Consider the following 22,170-nt stretch of genomic DNA (forward strand, 5'->3'; position numbering starts at 1 on the left):
TAGCAGTCAACATGAAGATGCTGGCATGCATGGTCAGAAAGACCACGTTGAGGAGGAACCTACAGCCAGGTTCTTCAAAGTACTCGTCCTTCATAAAGTGGATGCACACTGCAGAGAGAAAGGCCGTGAGATAAAGGAGGTTGGCTAAAGACAAGTTAATTTTTATAGGCATATGTAGATGCAATAAACCTCATTACCACCAGGAGATTACCTACAATTGCCAACAAACACATAATGCTCAGAAATATTAATCTGTTCAAATATTGTATATAAGCATACTTGCTCCAACACATGCTTTAAAATGTTGCAAGTGCTGAAATGATACTTCTTTCAGATTTTAAATAGTGTAGACGTTTAATAACTGAATGTTTCAAAGTAAACTCTCCATCTTTTCAGGGATGGGATGTAACTGACGCCAGAACATGACCATCTTTGAACAGTCGTGGGAGAGCAAGGAACACGATGTGCTGCATGGCGATGTCAAGGGCCCACAATGCTAACACTGCAACACTTTATAATAAAGCTCCAGAGCAGACTGTTCCCTGCTGAACACTTCCTGTGGACCTCAGAGTGTTGTCCTTCTATCTTGTTGCAAGATTTCATTGCTGAGAAATCTATTCACTGGGTGCCCAGTGGTCAGACTGCTGACAGCATTTGATTATTAATCTGGGTATTGCAGGTGACAGGGAGACTAGAGGGACCAAGAGTCAAGTGCAAAAACCTTGTGCCACAAGAGTTCCTTCGAGACGCATCATTGTGCGTCCTGTCCAAGGAACAATTTGGTCACAGGGTTGAGTTTTCCATAGCTGTAATAACTCAGATCTGTGATCTGTCTATGAAGGTTCACAGTCATCCAGGTCATTGTATATCAAGCACTAGTAAATCAAGGCAACTGGACTTTCTGTGTTGTCTGGAAGACGATTTGCCACTCATCCAAGAGGCGGCTTCAGTTCTGATTCATGGTGGGTAGTTTTCTGGTTTATAAACTCTGAGCTGTTTAAGATATAGCAATCACGTGAGGGTCATTAAGAGTCGTAGAGGAAATAAGAGGATCATTAGTCTTACCTTTTCAGGAATGGAGTTGTGAACTGTTGTGGAGACCCTGGGGTAGAGATGTTAGGACTTTGTTGCAAGTAGCTGATAGGTGGTGTCGTACCCCACCCCCTCGGTTCAGGGGTGGGTTTTCCAGTTTGACAAAGATGGCTCATTTAACCCCTTTTTCAAATCACCTGTGTTCCCTGTCCAAAATATGCAGTTGTTATCATCAAAGGAGTGTTCCTTGTCCTTTAGGTGTAGATATACTGTACAGTGGAGGGTAGTAAACATAATACTGTAAATGAACAATTCTTTAACTAGTTGGTCAGCTGCTCTTAGTCAAACTATACATAGGACCCCCACATGATTCTTATCGTCTATCTTGATCATGTTAACTAACGGCACTTAATTAGCTGAATTAATTACCATTGTGTGCCTAGAAGTAATTTTTGATTTAGCAACGGAAGAAAATGAAGAAATTGGCTTACGTGTCATCTGTTACTATGAACCTAGCAACTCTTTGAGGTATCTGCCTTACCTTGTGCATTCCTATCAGCAGTAGTGTGTCGATTCTTTCCACTGTAGTCTTTTCACACTGGGTAGCTGTGAAATGTCAAGACAAGCAGACTTGTTGTAAATCAGAATATTTTTATTATTTCCCTTTCCATGAAAAAGGTTCTAAGTTTCACACACCCAATTACAATGAGCATCGGTAGTCTAGAGTGCTTCTCTTTGGAATTCATAAAATTACAACGGGAAGAAACGAGAAACAGAATTTCTACATCTGCGTACTAGTTTCACATGAATGTTAATAAACCAGCTGTAGTTCACCGGCTGCATCCCTGTTATCCTTTACTTTCATCAAGGTTTAATTAATGTTTGTTTAAAGCTCTTTTCCTAATTTACTACGCATGTGAGAAGTTCCGCTTTAACTGTGCGATCTGTCGACAACTGGAATAATTAACAGATAAAACCTTTCTATTTCAAAAACCTCTAACAAAACTAAGATCGCCAATGGAAATGTGTCAAACTCTCCAAACGGACATATGTCCACAGTTAGTGATATTGCTATGCAGGTTGCAATATCACATTTCACTGACATTCTGTCCCGCAGTTACATTTTTTAAAATAAAGTGTATATATTATTTGATACATTACAGTCAGTTCAGCTACAGATATTGCTGGTGGTGTATGCGTTATGTGAAAATAACATTTTCGGCTGTAATTACAGCAAAATGTTACAATTCTTCGAGCAGTGTGTCATAATTTTTGAAAGTTGTACTGTTCTTCTAAGCCAATGCAATAGTTTGAAAACTGGAACAGAAGCATAAAATGCCGTAAGCTCTTAGCAGGTCAGACAACAGCAGAGGGAGAAAAAGGAAACGCCTTTCAGTCAGTCCAGGCGCGAGAATTGTAAGCGGAGCAATCTGTCATCTGGACGTCAAAAAAGTTAAAACACAACGCAAACATTTAACATCCTCCGACATTTATCACCGAAACAGAAAGTGCTCATAAAAAAGAACATTGATACAATGAATAGTAAGTTATTGTAACGATATATTAAAATAATTGACAAAGTAACATAGTCGTCAGTATAATCGTATATCTGAAGCAGCTCCTTGCAGTTTGAATGTGCAAGGAGCTGCTTCAGAAAGCTGATGGGCCAAGCAGCCGCATACATAGCTAGAGAACTTGTGCAAGGAAAATCTCAACATCAAAGACATCTTCCAGAGCGCCATCTGCAAACGGAGCAGTGCCGCAGTGCCACGGTGCCACCGTCCCACTCAGTGACCATGTCAACCGAAAGCAGAGCGGCATTTCCGATATTTTTTCTGTATTCTGTGATGTTCTTTTCCGCAAGGAATCCCAACCCAGAAGCTGCCAGGATCCTTGTCGTCCCCACGGACTAGAGCCACTGGATCATCATGAAATCCCTGCTGCTGCAGCTGGTGGAGAGGGGGCACGAGGTGACGGTGCTCTGGAGCGACAATTCACTAAGGATTGAGGCAACGTCCGAAGATTTCGCTGTCGAAACTATCCGCATTCCCGCGGGCAAGGCACGCAAAGCCCTCAGTGAAAGCGAAATCCGTGATATTATCTTCAACTTCATCTACGTGGAAGACGGTTTCCTCTCCAGCATCTCCTCTGTCCGCAGTTTATACGCCCTGTTCTCCATCAACGTTGAAGTGACTCACTATTCCGGCCATTCAGGCTTTGTTCGAGGATCAAGCACTCATGGAACGACTGAAAGCTGGAGGTTTCAATGTGATTTTGGCCGACCCTTACCATGCAGCCGGTGCCATGTTGTCCCAAGTACTTAACACACCGTTGGTGTTTTTTGGCAGGTGGATGATATCCGGGGACATCCATTTTAACTTCGCCCCGTCGCCACTTTCCTTCGTGCCAATGGTAAATTCACGTTTGAGCTACAGGATGTCGCTTTGGGGCAGATTGAAGAATGTGCTGATATATGGAATGTCAAAATTCCTGAGCAACTTCTACATTTACCCAGCTTACAATCAACTGTGTCAGCTTTACCTCAATGGAGATATTACGGTGGAAGAACTTTATCAAAAAGCGGATATCGTCCTAATGAAGGTTGACTTTGTTTTTGAGTATCCCCGGCCGACCATGCCAAACCTGGTTTACATCGGAGGTATCCAGTGCGGCCCAGGTCGACCGCTCCCTGCTGATCTGCAGCGATTCATGGACAATTCTGGCGAGGATGGCGTGGTGGTCTTCTCCTTAGGAAGTGCGGTGGGTACTCTTCCCCCACAAATGGCGAGTGAAGTCGCGGCAGGACTGGCCAAGCTCCCTCAGAGGGCGATCTGGCGGTATACTGGAGCACTACCCTCAACATTAGGAAACAACACCAAGATCTTGAGCTGGCTTCCTCAAAATGACCTGCTGAGTCATCCGAAGACAAGAGCGTTCATCACTCACGGCGGGGAGAATGGGATTTATGAGGCCATTTTCCATGGGGTCCCCGTGGTCGGTATTCCAATTTTATGTGATCAATATGATAACCTTCTGCGTCTCAAAACCCGAGAAGCAGCGGTCATGTTAGACTTGGCTCACATGAAAAGTGATGATATTTTCCATGCAGTGAAGACGGTAATCGAAAACCCTTCCTATGCAGAGAACATGAAACGATTATCTGCCTTACACCGGGACGTTCCAGTGCAGCCAATGGAGCTGGCTGCTTTCTGGATTGAATACACAGTAAGGCACCGAGGGGCTGCTCATTTTAGAGCCGCGGGTAATGATCTTCCATTCTATCAGTACCACTTACTGGATGTGTTCACCATTATTGTGGTTCTCATGGGGTTTTTCCTTTACCTTGCATTTAAATTGCTAAAAGCATTATTTTTCAAAGTGTGCTTGGCGAGGAAGAGGAAAACGGACTAAATGAACGAATGAGCTGCGGTAAGAATAATTCGCAGTGAGCTGCGGTAAGAAAATGGTGCCCTTTCGCAGTGCACCAGACTTTGTTCTCTCTTACAGACAAATGCAGATCAATCAACAACCTCTCCCATTCACTTCAGGAGTCGTAATCCTGCTTTCAAAGGTTCAATTTAATGTCAGAGAAATATATACAATATATATCCTGAAATGCTTTCTCTTCGTGTCAATAATGCAAATATTTTTGAAAACTTTTCGATCAAATCCAGTTCTCTCAACAGGTTTAAGATTTTCCTTAAATTGTATTAGAAATAGCGATTCTGAGCTTTGTGAAATCAAAATTAATAGTTGTGAGCAGGTCCCTACCATTCCACACATTTACCTAATAGAAACATAGAAACATAGAAAATAGGTGCAGGAGTAGGCCATTCGGCCCTTCGAGCCTGCACCGCCATTTATTATGATCATGGCTGATCATCCAACTCAGAACCCTGCACCAGCCTTCCCTCTATACCCACTGATCCCCGTAGCCACAAGGGCCATATCTAACTCCCTCTTAAATATAGCCAATGAACTGGCCTCAACTGTTTCCTGTGGCAGAGAATTCCACAGATTCACCACTCTCTGTGTGAAGAAGTTTTTCCTAATCTCAGTCCTAAAAGGCTTCCCCCTTATCCTCAAACTGTGACCCCTCGTTCTGGACTTCCCCAACATTGGGAACAATCTTCCTGCATCTAGCCTGTTCAATCCCTTTAGGATTTTATACGTTTCAATCAGATCCCCCCTCAATCTTCTAAATTCCAACGAGTACAAGCCTAGTTCATCCAGTCTTTCCTCATATGAAAGTCCTGCCATCCTAGGAATCAATCTGGTGAACCTTCTTTGTACTCCCTCTATGGCAAGGATGTCTTTCCTCAGATTAGGGGACCAAAACTGCACACAATACTCCAGGTATGGTCTCACCAAGGCCTTGTAAAACTGCAGTAGTACCTCCCTGCTCCTGTACTCGAATCCTCTCGCTATAAATGCCAGCATACCATTCGCCTTTTTCACTGCCTGCTGTCCCTGCATGCCCACTTTCAATGACTGGTGTATAATGACACCCAGGTCTCGTTGCACCTCACCTTTTCCTAATCGGCCACCATTCAGATAATAATCTGTTTTCCTATTTTTGCCACCAAAGTGGATAACTTCACATTTATCCACATTAAATTGCATCTGCCATGAATTTGCCCACTCACCCAACCTATCCAAGTCACCCTGCATCCTCTTAGCATCCTCCTCACAGCTAACACTGCCGCCCAGCTTCGTGTCATCCGCAAACTTGGAGATGCTGCATTTAATTCCCTCATCCAAGTCATTAATATATATTGTAAGCAACTGGGATCCCAGCACTGAGCCTTGCGGCACCCCACTAGTCACTGCCTGCCATTCTGAAAAGGTCCTGTTTATTCCCACTCTTTGCTTCCTTTTCTTTACCTAATAATCCCACCCTTGTTTGAGCAAACCCCATTGTGATAACTTCTTAAGAAAAACTGGGTCAGATGTGAGCACCTGGACACTACGCAGCACGTGATCCAATAGAAATACACCACTATTCTAACCAGAGATTCCCAACAAAGGGTCAATTCATTGTAGCGCTCAACGTCTTCCAATCCAAACACTATCACATAATCTCCACCCCAGTTACGCCCACCACATAGTTTTTAACAGTCATTTGTTCAGGCTGCACATTTGTAGGTGTTGAGCCAGAGCAAATTTCTTCTGGTGCTCCGTCATCACCTTCTGCAGGATGAGATGGAAACTGCTGTCTCCTCCACTCACGGTTTTACTGCACAGCTCCCCCCAGACTGAGCTTCTTTTTCATAACAGGATGCATGTTTTTGACACAGGAGCAGAATTAGGCCATTCAGCCCATCAAGTCTGCTCTGCCATTCCACTATGGCTGATCCAGGGTCACACTCAACCCCATACATCTGCCTCTGGCCATATCCTTTGATGCCCTGACCGATCAGCAAACAATCAACTTCCACCTTAAATATACCCATGGATTTGGCCTCCACCACAGTCTGTAGCACAGCATTCCACAGATTCACTACTCTCTGGCTGAAAAAAAAATCCTCCTTATCTTCGTTCTGAACAGTCGCCCCTCAGTTTTGAGGTTGGTGCCCTCTAGTTCTGGAGACCACCACCATAGGAAACATCCTCTCCACGTTCACCCTATCTAGTGCTTTCAACATACAGGAGGTTTCAATGAGAGCACCCCCAACCCCCATTCTTCTAAATTCAAGTGAGTACAGTCCCAAAGCTGTTAAATGCTCCTCATGTGTTCACCCATTCATTCCCAGAATACACAGGGGATTAATGACACAGCATCACTGCCAGTAACGTATCTCTTTTTATTTAACGCTAGGATATCCCCTTTTAATGTTGATTTCATTAGTACTCACAGTTCCTGCCCATAAGGCTGTGATGTAAGTGAGATACCAGGGTACTTTGCCAGTTAAGCCACACCTCAGGCTTCACTATTCGTCAAATATGTGAAGCAGATTTACATAAAACTAATAATAGATAATAATCATCATCATATAAACAAGCTGATACATTCAAAAGGTTTAAATTAACTATTAATTTAATGTAGCATACAGAAAGTTGAAGGTAATGTCATGGACTTTGTCTTCAGTAAACTGAAACTGGTAGTAAACAAGAGGAAATCCGCAGATGCTGGAATTTCAAGCAACACACATTAAAGTTGCTGGTGAACGCAGCAGGCCAGGCAGCATCTCCAGGAAGAGGTACAGTCGACGATTCGGGCCGAGACCTGACGAAGTCTACAACCCTTCTTGCGATTTTGTGTACTGGAACCTCCCTACCAGGCTGTGATGCAACCAGTCAGAATGGTTCCATGGCACGACTATACAAATTTTAATGTCTTCAGTACAAATTTACAGCACACCACAGGCTCCTTGGCCCACAGTGTTGTGCCGAACATGTAACCTACCCTAGAGACTGTCTAGAATTTCCCTAGTGCATAGCTCCCTATTTTCCTAAGCTCCATGTACCTATCTAAGAGTCTCTTAAAAGACCCTATTGTATCTGCTTCCACCACCAACGCCGGCAGTGCATTCCATACATCCACCACTCTCTGCGTGAAAACCTTACCCCTGACATCCCCTTGGTAACTATTTCCAAGCACCTTAAAACTATGCTCCCTCGTGCTAGCCATTTCAGCCTTGGGAAAAAGCCTCTGACTCTGGCTATCCACACGATCAATGCCCCTCGTCATCTTATACACCTCTATCAGGTCACCTTTCATCCTCCGTCGCTCCAAGGAGAAAAGGCCAAGTTCACTCAACCTATTCTCATAAGGTACGCCCTCCAATCCAGGCAATATCCTTGTAAATCTCATCTTCACTCTCTCTATAGTATCCACATCCTTCCTGTAGTGAGATGACCAAAAATGAACACAGTACTCCAAGTGGGGTCTGACCAAGGTCAGAGTGAAGCGAATGAGGAGTTTGGTTGGCCACTGTGTAATGGAAAGTAGACAGTGCTAAGCATTGAAATTCTTAATTGTCCTTGATAGTCAATTGAAAGTATCAAGGAGCATGGAACAATGCTCCAACGTCACAGAGATTCAAACTAAGTCTGGGATCCATTGATTGCAATATGAAGTCTATTTTTCACTTTGTTTTCTTTTATTTCTTTATTTTATTGTGTATTTGCACAGTTTGTTGTCTTTGCACATGGGTGTCCCGTCAGGTGCAGTTCTTCAATAACTTTATTGTCTTTCTTGAATGTACTGTGAATGCCCTCAAGAAAATGAATCTCTGGGTTGTATATGGTGACGTATATGGTGACATATATGGACTTTGATAATAAATTTACTTTGAACTTTGAACTTCTGAACTTTGAAGAGAGTGATTTACATCAATCGGCAAAAATTACTGAATATTAGGATAACAATGGGGGAAAAGGAACAAAGTGAAAAACAAGTCAAACCTTTTTTGTAAGTTTTCACATCAGAAGACAAATTAGGAGCCATAATTTGAAATATAAGGGAAGAACTATATTATTAACAGTAAGTAAAATGTGTTGGATAAACTAAATCAATTACAGCACCATGATATTTGGACTTCATATTATCAATCCAGACGCTCCAATGTCTGAAATGCATTATTGGTGACCTTGCAGGGGTGAGAGAAAAATATGGAACTGCTGGTAAGTTTTATGGACTCAAATATCAGTAAGTTTCTAGTACTGATTGCTGAAGAAGGACAACATGCATTCAGAAAATCATTATATTATATTATCAGGCTGAGTCAGCCTGGTTTTATAAAAGGGAAGCTATTCGAGGCAAATATTTTAAGGCATTTCTGAGGATGGAACAAATAGGGTTGTTGAACAGGTGCCCAAGAATGTACTATATGTACGCGGAGGAGTGGAGAAGATGGCCGTGCAACACAGCGCGCGTGGCCACTCAGAAATGATTTTGTATTTGTTAAGTAGGTACCGTGCACAATCCTGATTTGATGGAGACAGATGTGAGAAGCATGGAGGAACATCTGGAGAAACTTCTGAAATGCCTGCTTCACTGCCGTTGCTACTGTGCGATCGAGAATCTCTGGAGGGGAAGGCCCCAAATCCTCGGCTTTGCCTATTGCTTGTTGCCGGGACCAGGATCAAAGCGCTCGGCAGAGATGGTGCTCGGTGTTGGAGGGCTGGTTGGAGGCTCGAAGTTTTCGGACAGACTCAAGAGTCAGCTGTGGTCAAGTGCTTCCAGGGTGCTGCATCGGCAAGTTTGCAGCGTTGGAAGTTCATGGCAGGAAGAGAGTTTCTCTTCCTTCTAATGTCTGCGTGAGATGATGGGACTTTTGAGAGACTCTGAGACTTTTTTTTACCATGCCCATGGTCTGTTCTTATCAAATTATGGTATTGCTTTGCACTGTTGTAACTATATGTTATAATTATGTGGTTTTGTCAGTTTTTTTAGTCTTGGTTTGTCTTGTATTTCTGTGATATCATTCTGGAGGAACATTGTATCATTTCTTAATGCATGCATTACTAAATAATAATAAAGGAGGACTGTGTCCTCATATTCTAATCATAGTCATAGTCATACTTTATTGATACTGGGGGAAATTGGTTTTCGTTACAGTTGCACCATAAATAATAAATAGTAATAGTAATACTACTATTAGTAAATAGTAATGGAAATAATATAGTAATAGAAAAATAGTAATAAATAGTTAAATAGTAATATGTAAATTATGCCAGTAAATTATGAAATAAGTCCAGGACCAGCCTATCGGCTCAGAGTGTCTGACCCTCCAAGGGAGGAGTTGTGAAGTTTGATGGCCACAGGCAGGAATGACTTCCTATGACGCTCTATGCTGCATCTCGGAGGAATGAGTCTCTGGCTGAACGTACTCCTGTGCCCACGCAGTACATTATGTAGTGGATGGGAGACATTGACCAAGATGGCATGCAACTTAGTTAGCATCCTCTTTTCAGACACCACCGTCAGAGAGTCCAGTTCCATCTCCACAACATCACTGGCCTTACGAATGAGTTTGTTGATTCTGTTGTGTCTGCTACCCTCAGCGTGCTGCCCCAGCACACAACAGCAAACATGATAGCACTGGCCACCACAGACTCGTAGAACATCCTCAGCATCGTCCGGCAGATGTTAAAGGACCTCAGTCTCCTCAGGAAATAGAGACGGCTCTGACCCTTCTTGTAGACAGCTTCAGTGTTCTTTGACCAGTCCAGTTTATTGTCAATTCGTATCCCCAGGTATTTGTAATCCTCCACCAGGTCCACACTGACCCCCTGGATGGAAACAGGGGTCACTGGTACCTTAGCTCTCCTCAGGTCTACCACCAGCTCCTAATCTAATCTAATCTAATTTAATTTTATCCTTACTTTCAAATGTGTTAGATTACATAAATTAAGGGTTCATTGACTTAGAACATAGAACAGCACAGGAACAGGCCCTTCAGCTCATAATATTGTGCCAGACCAATTAAATTAGTAATCAAATGGCTAACTAAACTAATGTCTTCTGCCTACACAATGTCAATATCCTTCCATATAGATTACATTCATGTGTCTATCTTAACATCTCTTAAAAGCCTTTAATGCTTCTGCCTCTCCTACCACCTCAGGCAGTGTATTCCAGGTACCCACCACTCTCTGTGTCAAACAACTTGCCCCTCACATTTGAAATTACTCCCTTTCACCATAAATGCTTGCCCTCTGGAATTAGGCATTTCAACCTTTGGAAAAAGATACTGTCTGTCTACTCCATCTATGCCTCTCATAATCTTATAAACCTCTATCAGATCTCCCCTAAGCCTCCACCACTAATTTTGTCCAGCTTCTCATTACAGCACAGGCCCTCTAATCCAGGCAACATCCTGGTAAATCTCTTCTGCACACTGTCCAAAGCCTCGACATCCTTTCAGTAATGGAGTGACCAGAACTGTATGCAATGAGGCACATGAGGCCTAACTAGAGTTTTTTCAAGCTGCAACATAACTTCCTGACCTTTGAACTCAATACCTCAACTAACATAGACAAGCATGTCATGTGACTTCTTAACCACCCTATCAACCTGCAAGCTACTTTCAGGGAGCTATGAACTTGGACCCAAAGATCCCTCTGATCATCAACAGTGCCAAGGGTCTTGTCCTTAGCAGAGGACTGTCCCTTTACCAAGGTGCAACACTTCACATTTGGCCAGGTTAAACTCCATCTGCCATTTTTCTGCCTATATCTGCAACTGATTTATATCCCAATGTATTCTTTGCCAGTCTTCTATGCTATATACAACACCACCATCTTTGTATCATCTGAAAACTTACTAACCAACCCATCTACATTTTCACTCAGGTCACTGATGTACATCACAAACAGCAGAGGTCCCAGTAGAGATCCCTGTGGAACACCACTAATCACAAACGTCCAGCTAGGATAAGCCCCTTCAACCACTCCCCACTGTTTTCTATGACAAACCTGTTCTAAATCCAAATGGCCAATTCACCATGGGATGTTTCGGATGAGCCTCCCATGAGGCACCTTGTCAGGTACCTTACTAAAATCCACGTAGACAACATTCGTAGCTCTACGTTCATCATTCACCCTTGTCACCTCATCAAAAACCTCAATAAAGTTAATAAAACATAACTTGCCCTGCACAAAGCCATGCTGGCTCTCCCTAATTAAGCCATGGTTTTCCAAATGTTCATAAATATTATCCCTAAGAATTAACTCCCTATTACTGATGCAAGACACACTAGTCTCTAGTTTCCAGGATTATCCCTGGTTACCTTCTTGAATAGTGGAGTAACATTAGCTACTCACCAGTCCTCCCGGACCTCACCTGTGGCGTGAGGACATGAAGATATTGGTCAAGGCTCAAGCAATTTCTTCTTTTGCCTCTCTCAGTAACCTGGAGTATATTCCATCAGGTCCTAGACATTTATCCACCTTAATGCTCTTCAAGAGACCCAGTACTACCTCTTCCTTTACCATGAAATACCCTAGGATATCAGTATGCTCAGCACTGATCTCCCTATACACCTTGTCCTTCACCTTGGTAAGTAGTGATGTTAAGTACTCATTAAGGACTTCACTTACATCTGCAGCATTCAGGCAAATGTTCCTCACCCTATCCTTAAGTGGTCCTACCCTCACTCTAGTTATCTTCTTGCTCTTAATGTATGCATAGAATGCCTTGTGATTCTCTTGCCAAGGACTTTTCATGGTCCCTCCTAGCTTTCCTGATTCCCTTCTTGAGTTCCTTTCTGGCTTCTTTATAGAACCTCAAGGGATTTGTTTCATTCTAGCTTCCTAAGTTTTACATCCTTTTCCATTTGTTAAGGATCCAGCCTGAACACTGGGTCGAAGGGCCTCTGCTGGTAGCTCTGGATCACGATTAATTTCTGTTTTCTTTCACCTGGCCATGTGGGTTCTGGCCCAGCCGCTTTCCTTTTTGCACGTCCTCCAACTACCTGCTTGTCTCCTCATTTGCACCCACCTGTGTCTAATTTTCACTCATTACCCTGTCCACTTAAACCCTGCCTTGACTAGCATCCTCTGCCAGTTCATCCCAGTTCTGACCTGTGTCGTCCTAGCCTGTCATTGCAACTTCTGCCAACTGATTTTGCCCGATTCTGTGTTTTGGATTTTGCCCGTTCTTGGACCTGATTTTGCCTGTGCGCTCTGGATTGTCTGCCCTTGCTTGACTGCCTTTCCTGGTTAAGACCTCTGCCTGCCATTTCGGATTCGTGCCTGCCTTCTGTTTTTGAAAGACTGTTGCCTTTGTGCTCCCTAATAAATCCTGGTGGAAAAAGTATTCATTGGTCTGCACTTGAGTCCCACCAAAACCTGACACCATTTTCTTCTTAACTAAATTCATTACCTTTGTTGACATCCAAGGTTCTCTTACTTTGCTTTCTTTGTCTTACCATCTGACTGGAACAAACCTGTCTGGTACTCTGTGCTGTTGGTCTTTAAACACCTCCACATGACAGATATGGACTTGCCCACAAACAGCTGTTCCCAATTAACTCTCCCTAGTTCCTGCATAATGCTTTTGTAATTTGCACTGCTCCAATGTAATACTCTCCCACAAGGTCCATAATTATCCTTATCCATAGCTGTCTTAAAACCTGGGAGTTGTGGTCACTGTTCTCTCAATGTTCATCCACTGAAGGGTTGGTCACCTAGCCAGGCTCATAACCCAACACCAGATCCACTACAGCCTCTCCTCTTGTTGGACTATCTACATGCTCGTTTAAGAAACCCTCCTGGATGCACTTAACAAATTCTACCCCATCTAAATCTCTTGTACTAAGAAGGCCCCAGTTTATTTTAGGGAAGTTGAAGTCTCCCATGACAACAACTCTTTCCTTAATCTCCTTGCATATCTGTGCCCCAGAGGCTATTGCTGGGGGGTGGGATCTGCAGTAAAATCTAAACACAGTGATTGCACCCTTCCTATTTTTGCATTCTACCCATAGAGACTGTGGACAAGCCCTCCATTATGTCCCCTCTGAGTGCAGCTCTGATATTGTCCCTGATTAGCAGTGCAACTCCCCACCCCCACCCTCACTTTTCCTTCCTCTCTATCATTTCTAAAACAAACCTGTCAGGGCTGTCAGAGGTTACAGCAGGACATTGATAGGATGCAAAACTGGGCTGTGAAGTTGCAGATAGAGTTAACCCAGGTAAGTGTGAGGTAGTTCATTTTGGTAGGTCAAATATGATGGCAGAATATAGTATTAATGGTAAGACTCTTGGCAGTGTGGAAGATCTGAGGGATCTTGGAGTCTGAGTCCATAGGACACTCAAGGCTGCTGCTCAGGTTGACTCTGTGGTTAAGAAGGCATACAGTGCATTTGCCTTCATCAATCGTGGGACTGAGTTTAGGAGCCAAGAGGTAATATTGTAGCTATATAGGACCCTGGTCAGACCCCACTTGGAGTACTGTGCTCAGTTCTGGTCGCCTCACTAGAGGAAGGATGTGGAAACCATAGAAAGGGTGCAGAGGAGATTTACAAGGATGTTGCCTGGATTTGGGAGCATGCCTTACGAGAATAGGTTCAGTGAACTCAGCCTTTTTTCCTTGGAGCAACTGAGGATGAGTGGTGATCTGATAGAGGTGTATAAAATGATGAGAGGCATTGATCGTGTGGATAGTCAGAGGCTTTTTCCCAGGGCTGAAATAGCTAGTATGAGAGGGCACAGTTTTAATGTACTTGGAAATAGGTACAAGAGAGATGTCAGGGGAAAGTTTTTACAGAGTGGTGAGTGCATGGGATGGGCTGCTGGCGATGGTGGTGGAGGCGGATATGATAGGGTCTTTTAAGAGACTCCTGGACGGGTATATGGAGCTCAGAAAAATAGAGGGCTATGGGTAACCATAGGTAATTTCTCAGGTAAGGACATGTTCGGCACAGCTTTGTGGGCCAAAGGGCCTGTATTGTGCTGTTGGTTTTCTATGTTTCTAAAACGTTGAAACATTGAAACTCTGGGACACTAAGCACCATTCCTGTATCTCTTTAAACCAAGTCTCTGTAATGGCCACAACATTATAGTTCCATATACAGACCTGTGCTCCAAGTTCATCACCTTTACCCATTAAACTCCAAGCATTCAAATACACACACTTGAAATGATCTATCCTATCGTATCTATTACTTTGCTCCTGCCTATTTTTACTGATCCTTCTTCTCCATTCCTTGCTTTCTGATCTGATGCTCTGCTTCCTGTCCTCCTGCCAGCTGCTGTTGTGCCCTGATAGTTCATCTCACCCCTGCAGTATCCAAAATAGTATACTTGTTGCTGAGCGTAATAGCCACAGGGGAATCCTGCATTAACTGCTTACTCTCCTTAAATCTCCTAATGGTCACCCACCTACTCTGGGAGTGACTTCCTTAGTAAATGTTTTACTTATGACGTTTTCAGCATCCCAGGTGGTCCTGAGTACATCCTGCTCCAGCTCCAGATCCTTGAATTTGTCAGTCTGGAGCTGAAGTTGGATGCACTTACCACAAATGTAGCCATCAGGGAGATCATTAAGTTCCCTGCAGTCCCACATTTTATAGGAGCATTATTCTACTGCCTTAACTACCATCCTGCTTAACTTGTTATCCTGTACCTCTAACTTCTCAAGCTTAATTTCTAGCCTCCGCCTGTTCTAGCCTACGCTTGTTGTAGCCTAAGTCTGAGTCAAATCCTGACCACTCTAACACCCACTCACACAATGGCTGCTCTGCTTGCACTTTGCTTCTTTTTATTGGCTCAAATAAAAGTCACTCCCAATAAGATTTGTTCTTTTCAAATGGCTCCCACATTGAAATAGAGAGTCAACAAGGCGTCATTGCAAAGATTGACTCATTCCCGACAAGACTTGTTCTTTTCAAGTCGTCCTACCTTGCAATGATACCCCTCCTATTTGCTAATTCAAAAACTGACTCACACCCGACAAGACATGTTCTTTTCAAATGGCTCCCACTTTACGATGATGCCACTCTTTCACTTGCTAGTTCGAAGAGTGGACTTGGAGCAATGTTCCAATATACATGAGGAATGGTTAACGAATAGTAAACAGCAGGAAAACATATCAATTAGGAACAGAGTTTATATACAGAGGAGAATGGAAAATTTGATGGTAAGTCAGATCCTTCTACTGCAGTTAAATTTCATCAACTTACCAAAATCTATACACCTCTGATTCCACCATGCTTTAAGGAAGAGAATTCCAAAGAGTCATAATCCCCAGAGAGATAAGATTCCAACTCATCTCTATCTTTCATGGGCAAAGCTTTATTTTTGCTGAATGGCCCCTAGTGCTAGATTCTCACAGAAGAGGAAAGCTGCTCTCTGCCTTGCACCAAGAGAGACCTTTCAGAACTTTACATTTCAATCATGAACACTTTTATTCTTCTGAACATCAGCACATGTAACATCTAGCCTGTTCAACCTTTCTTGAGACAAGCAGTCTACGTCACTAAAATACTTCCATTACAAATAAACAGACCAGAAATGTGGACATTACTTCATATGTGACCTTCCCCCATACCTTATCTAACAAGCATAACCTTCCTGCTTTTGTATTCACTTCTCCTAGCAATGAACAGCAATACATGCATCATATCCAGGTTGGTAGTCTGTTAATGACAGAATATCAGGTATCAACAATCTTCTTTGATTACAGATTGTATTCATGTTTACTGACAATGAAAAGATTAGAAGTATCTAATATGGATGAGGGAAACAAAAAGTTTGCAATGGACTCTAGGCAAATGAAATAAGCCAGGAAAAGTTGACAGATGCAAGTATAAGGTTAGGGAATAGGATACTATTCATTTTGGCAGGAAGAATAGCAAAACAAACATACATGTTAAGAAAGCCGATTATATTGTATGGTAAGCAAATTATCCTAATAATATGTTATACTATTACATTATACTAAAGAAAGTACATTATAATTGGCCTTTAATGCATGGAGATTAATGTCTGAGTTAAGAAAGCTTGAAGAAATTTTAATTGTAACCTCAGCTGCATTATTTGTGCCAATGAAAATTTATAGTTGCCTTGGAACCAGTGTAAGAGAAATTGGTAAGATAAGCCAATACTTGTTGGAGTTTAAAGGAACAGGTAATCATAACGAAACTCATCAAACCACATGAAGGCTTAACAGCATGAAGGCTGAGGATAAAGAGCTAAGGAGTACAACCTTAGAGTAAAAAACGTATTTACTGTGAAGGTGTGAATCACAGAGGGCATGGGATGTTCAGGCATTGAGAATATACAACACCTTGCATGTCTGAACTGAAAGGAAATTAAAGAATATGGAAAAGTAGTCACAGCACAGAACATCAGCTATGAGATTTATGAGAAGTGGTTTGGAATCATTATTGGGATGGCTCACACTTACTCCAGCTACTTGCATTCATTTTCTTACATATAGGTCTGAAGGTGTGATATTTGAATGCACACAGCATACAAAAGAAGGTAAATAATCTTTCAGCGCAGTTAGAAATTGGCAGGTATGAATCATGAGCATCACTGAATTGTGGCTGAAAGAAGATCACAGCTGGAAGCTTAACTTCCAAAGTTAAGCATAAAATCCTTGAAAAGAAGTGACATTGGATCAGAAGATATGGAATTCTTGTGGGTAGAGTTAGGAAGCTGCAAAGGTAAATTGACCCTGATGGGAGTCATACACAAGCCTCCAAACTGTAGCCAGGATGTGGGTTACAGATTATAACAAGAGATTGATAAGGCATGTCAAAAGGGCAATGTTACGATACTAATGGGGAAATTTCAATATACAGGTAGATTGGGGAAATCAGATTGGTACTGGATCACAAGAGAGGAAAATTGTAGAATGCCTATGAGATGACATTTTAGAGCAGTTTGTGCTTGAGCGCGCTAGGGGAAAGATTATTATGGATTGGGTGTTGTGAAATGAACTGGATTTGATTAGGGATATTAAGGTAAAGGAACCCTTAGGAGACAGTGATCATACCATGCCCGAATTCACCTTGCAACTTGAGGGGGAGAAGCTAAAGTTAGATTTATCAGTATTACAGTGGAATAAAGGGAATTATAGAGGCATGAGAGAGAAGCTGGCCAAAGTTGATTGGAAGGGGACACTAACAGGGATGGTGGCAGAACAACAATGGGTGGAGTTTCTGGGCACAATTTGGAAGGTGCAGGATAGCTCCAATATAAAGATGAATAAATATTCTAAAGGGAGGATGACAAGGGAAGTCAAAGACAGCAGAAGAGCAAAAGAGAAAACATATAAAATAGCAAAAATTAGTGGTAATTTAGAGAATTGGAAAGCTTTTAAGAACCAGCAGAAGGCAACTGAAAAGATCTTAGGAGGGAAAGGACAAAATATGCAGGTAAGTTAACCAATAATTTAAAAGAGGGAGGCAAGAGTGGATATCAGATCACTGGAAAATAATGCTGCAGAGGTAGTAATGGTGGGCAAAATAATGGCAGACAAATGTGATAAGTACTTTGCATCACTGTGAAAGACATTAGCAGTGTGCCAGAAATTCAAAAATATCAGGGGGCTGAAGTGAGTATAATTGCTATTACTAAGGAGAAGATGCTTGGGCAGCTGAAAAGTCACCTGGACCAGTTGGAGGGTCCTGAAATAGGTTGCTGAAGAAATTATGGAGGCATAAATGGTGATCACTCAAGAATTATTAGATTCTGAAATTGGTGTGGTGGACTGAAAATTGCAAATGTCACCCCACACTTTAAGATGGGAGAGTGGAAAAAGAGTAAATTACAGGCCAGTTAGTCTGTCTTCAGTGGCTTGTAAGATGTTAGAGTTCATTATGAAGGATGAGGTTTTGGGGTGCTTGGAGATATATGATAAAACAGGCCAAAGTCAACATGGCTTCTTTAATGGGAAATAAAGGGGGCATTTTCTGGTTGGCTGCTGGTGATGGGTGTTTTTTTCACAGAAGTCAGTATTGGGTAACTTATTTTGACTTTATGGGTCAGTGATTTCAATAATATGTGACCAAGTTTGGGAATCATACAAAGACACACAGTGGGACAGGCAGTATTGAGGAAGCAGAGAAACTGCAGAAGGGATTAGATAGATTTGGAGAATGGGCAAAGAAGTGATAAATGGAATATAGTACAGGAATGTGTATGGTCATGCATTTCAGTAAACAAAAAAAAAAGCATACAACTATTTGTTAAACTGGGATTAAATTCAGAAAATGAAGGTTCAAATTAGTAACCACCCTTCCCAACAAGTGCCCCCGTCTCACCAAATTTACACAGCAATATCTAGTTTCCTACATGAACACACATGCACTTACTCACACCACACTACTTTCATATCTATCAGTTCAGCTCTCTGCCGTGTTTGTCATACTTCATGTTACCGTGGTCACCGACCTGAACAGAATCAAGTGCGATGCAAATTTTGAAAACACTCACCCACTCAGACTGCTGAGATCTCAGGCCAAACGATGGGTCACGAGTGAATCTCGGACGAGCGACCCCCCCCCCCACCACCCAGTGTTGTAACTTCACCATAGATCCACTAAAGCTGGTGGATATAGAGGTGTTTTATTCAATAAAAGCGAGCAGCAGATTTCATATTGAGACACTTTAAAGAAGAGGAATTCGGACCTAATATTACATGACATCTTTATATGCCGGAGATCAAAAGTAACTGAAGGAGAAGTTCATATTTACAATGTATCTAAGGTGCTTCCCTTGAATTACATATAGCTTTCACAAACCTGCTTCTACGCACCCACACTCCAGACACCCAAATTAAATGTTAATCAATATTGTCTGGTTTGCAATCAACTCCTGGCTATGGCTGCAGGAAAATTATTGGTCAGGGCTGCATTTCAAATTCAATCTACAATCCACATCCACGTCTGAGGATTGGTTGCCGGTGAAATTAATATTGGCTATACCCCTTAGCTTCACAATACGCCGTAACAATGCAACTCGGCTAGAGTTTCCTTTCAGACTGCGTCTGGACGTAAATACAAAAGTGGTTTGATTGCTGGCTCAGGGTGCAGTGTTAACTGGCAGCCAGCGTGAATAACTGATCAAGAAAGGCACTTCGAATTTGCAGTACATGTTTCAGCACAAGAAAGCAACCATTTCTGTTTGAGATTCACAGCCGAAAATGTCAAACAAAAGCCGAGCAGGTTTTCAGACGCTTCTGCTGTTTTTTCTGATGTTTTTTTCGGCAAGGAGTCCCAGCCCAGAAGCTGCCAGGATCCTTGCCATGCCCATAGACTGGAGCCACTGGATCATCATGAAATCCCTGCTCCTGGAACTGGTGCAGAGGGGGCACGAGGTGACGGTGCTGAGGGGCGACACTTCACTAAGGATTGAGGCAAAGAACAAAGATTTCACCATGGAAACTATCCGTATTTCGGGGGAACGGCCACATGAGGCTCTTACCGAAGACAAATTTCCTGATATTATCTTCAAATTCTTCTACGTGGAAGACGGTTTCCTCTCCAGCATCGCCGCTGCTAGCACCTCCATCGCATGGTCCTCCCTCAATATTGAAGTGACTTTTCCGTTCCTTCAGGGAATGTTCGAGGATCGCGCTTTGATGGCTCGGCTGAAAGCTGGGCGGTTTGACGTGATTTTGGCCGACCCTTTCCATATAGCCGGTGCCATGCTGTCCCATGTACTTAACACACCGTTGGTGTTTTTTGGCAGGTGGATGATATCCGGGGACATCCACTTTAACTTCGCCCCGTCGCCACTTTCCTTCGTGCCCATGGTAAATTCACGTTTGAGCCACAGGATGTCGCTTTTGGGCAGATTGAAGAATGTGCTGATATATGGAATGACAAAATTCCTGAGCAACTTCTACATTTACCCAGCTTACAATCGGCTCTGTCAGCTTTACCTCAATGATGACATTACCCTGGAAGAACTTTATCGAAAAGTGGATATCGTTTTAATGAAGGTTGATTTTGTTCTTGAGTATCCCCGGCCGACCATGCCAAACCTGATTTACATCGGAGGTTTCCAGTGCCGTCCGGGTCGACCGCTCCCTTCTGATCTGCAGCGACTTATGGACATTTCTGGCGAGGATGGTGTGGTGATCTTCTCCTTAGGAAGTATAGTAGGCACCATTCCCCCAGAAGTTGCGAGTGAAGTGGCGGCGGGACTGGCCAGACTCCCACAGAGAGTCATCTGGCGGTATACTGGAGCGCTACCCCCGAATTTAGGAAACAACACCAAAATCTTGAGCTGGTTTCCTCAAAATGACTTGCTGAGTCATCCGAAGACAAGAGCGTTCATCACTCACGGCGGGGAGAATGGGCTTTATGAGGCTATTTTCCATGGGGTCCCCGTGGTCGGTATTCCAATATTTGGGGATCAATATGATAACCTTCTGCGTCTCAAAACCCGAGGAGCAGCGGTCATGTTAGATCTGGCTCACATTAAAAGGCATGATATTTTCCATGCAGTGAAGACAGTTATTGAGAACCCTTCCTATGCAGAGAACATGAAACGATTATCTGCCTTACACCGGGACGTTCCAGTGCAGCCAATGGAGCTGGCAGCTTTCTGGATTGAATACACAGTAAGGCACCGGGGGGCTGCTCACCTTAGAGCCGCGGGTAATGATCTTCCATTCTATCAGTACCACTTACTGGATGTGTTTACCATTATTGTGGTTTTCATGGGGCTTTTCCTTTATCTTGTATTTAAATTGCTTAAAGCTCTACTTGTCAAAGTGTGCTCGTGGAGGAAGAGGAAAAGGGACTAAATGAAACGAGTTACAGGAAGAATAAGATTTCGTTCATTTTCGAAATCTCCTTTTGCAATGACGCAGAACATTTTCTCTGATATCAATAGCCAGATACAACCTCTCCTGCAAGGATAACTAAATCGCACTTAGCAGCAATACTGTTTCGCTATTCTTATCGCCATATTAAAGAATATCTTATTCCTCAAATTTTTGTTTCATCGATCAACTTTTCCCTACTTAATTGATGTGCATAGATCCTACTGGTAAAGTTTTTGTTTCTCCCCTCCAACTTGCTTCCCTTCTACCTTTCTGATTGTCAGTAAAGATGAAAATTATTTCTCATTCAATCAGTTTATTAATTGCTGATATTCTCTAAGTATTAGGCTACCAGCCCGAATATAATCCACATGTTAGTGTCACGACTAGGGAAATTAAATTAAAATTTAGAAAGGTTCTGCATGTTAGATGCCGCCCATGGAGTAATGAGCTCTGTTCTGATCTAGATATTTGTAATATAAGAACTGCAGTAGCATAGGTGGTATGTCTTAAGAAGCAAGGCAGGAGAGACTAGGTTGCATATGCGGAAGTTTAGAAGAGTGAAATGCGTCGTGATTAAAATGCAAAATCCTGATAGGTCTTTCTGAGTGGACATGGAAAGGGCGAGTACTCATCAAGGACAATCGAGTACTGCTGGCCATTGAGTTAAAATAAATGTTTTAGGAAAGAAAATAGATGGAATTTTAACTCTGCCAATAGTGACTGATTTTCTACGACAGAGCGTGGCTGCAGCTGAGGTATATAGAGAATTCAATCTGATTTGAACTAGTTTCGACCAGACCCCTGTTCAAACGTACGTTTTGGCGTCGGTCTCCGCACATAGCGGGCGAATAGCGACGCCTGAACATGGTTGCACCAGCTGGAGGCATGAATACCACTCAGGCAGACTG

General features: G+C 42.7%; 1 protein-coding gene and 2 pseudogenes across 1 annotated transcript in view; all 3 read left to right on the plus strand.

The window, feature by feature from the left end:
- The window catches only part of smurf1 (SMAD specific E3 ubiquitin protein ligase 1), a 159,033-nt gene extending 158,577 nt beyond the window's left edge, over window positions 1-456 (plus strand). The window contains exon 20 of the mRNA XM_072268676.1: window positions 397-456. The gene's annotated coding sequence lies outside the window, so the exon portion shown is untranslated. The remainder of the gene's footprint in view (window positions 1-396) is intronic.
- A 2,372-nt stretch (window positions 457-2,828) lies between these two features.
- On the plus strand, window positions 2,829-4,443 carry LOC140203450 (UDP-glucuronosyltransferase 2C1 pseudogene; annotated as a pseudogene).
- A 15,042-nt stretch (window positions 4,444-19,485) lies between these two features.
- Window positions 19,486-21,862, plus strand: LOC140203451 (UDP-glucuronosyltransferase 2C1 pseudogene; annotated as a pseudogene).
- Window positions 21,863-22,170: the final 308 nt, after the last annotated feature.

The sequence above is a fragment of the Mobula birostris genome, chromosome 9 (genome assembly GCF_030028105.1).
Source record: "Mobula birostris isolate sMobBir1 chromosome 9, sMobBir1.hap1, whole genome shotgun sequence".
NCBI classification, from domain to species: Eukaryota; Metazoa; Chordata; class Chondrichthyes; order Myliobatiformes; family Myliobatidae; genus Mobula; species Mobula birostris.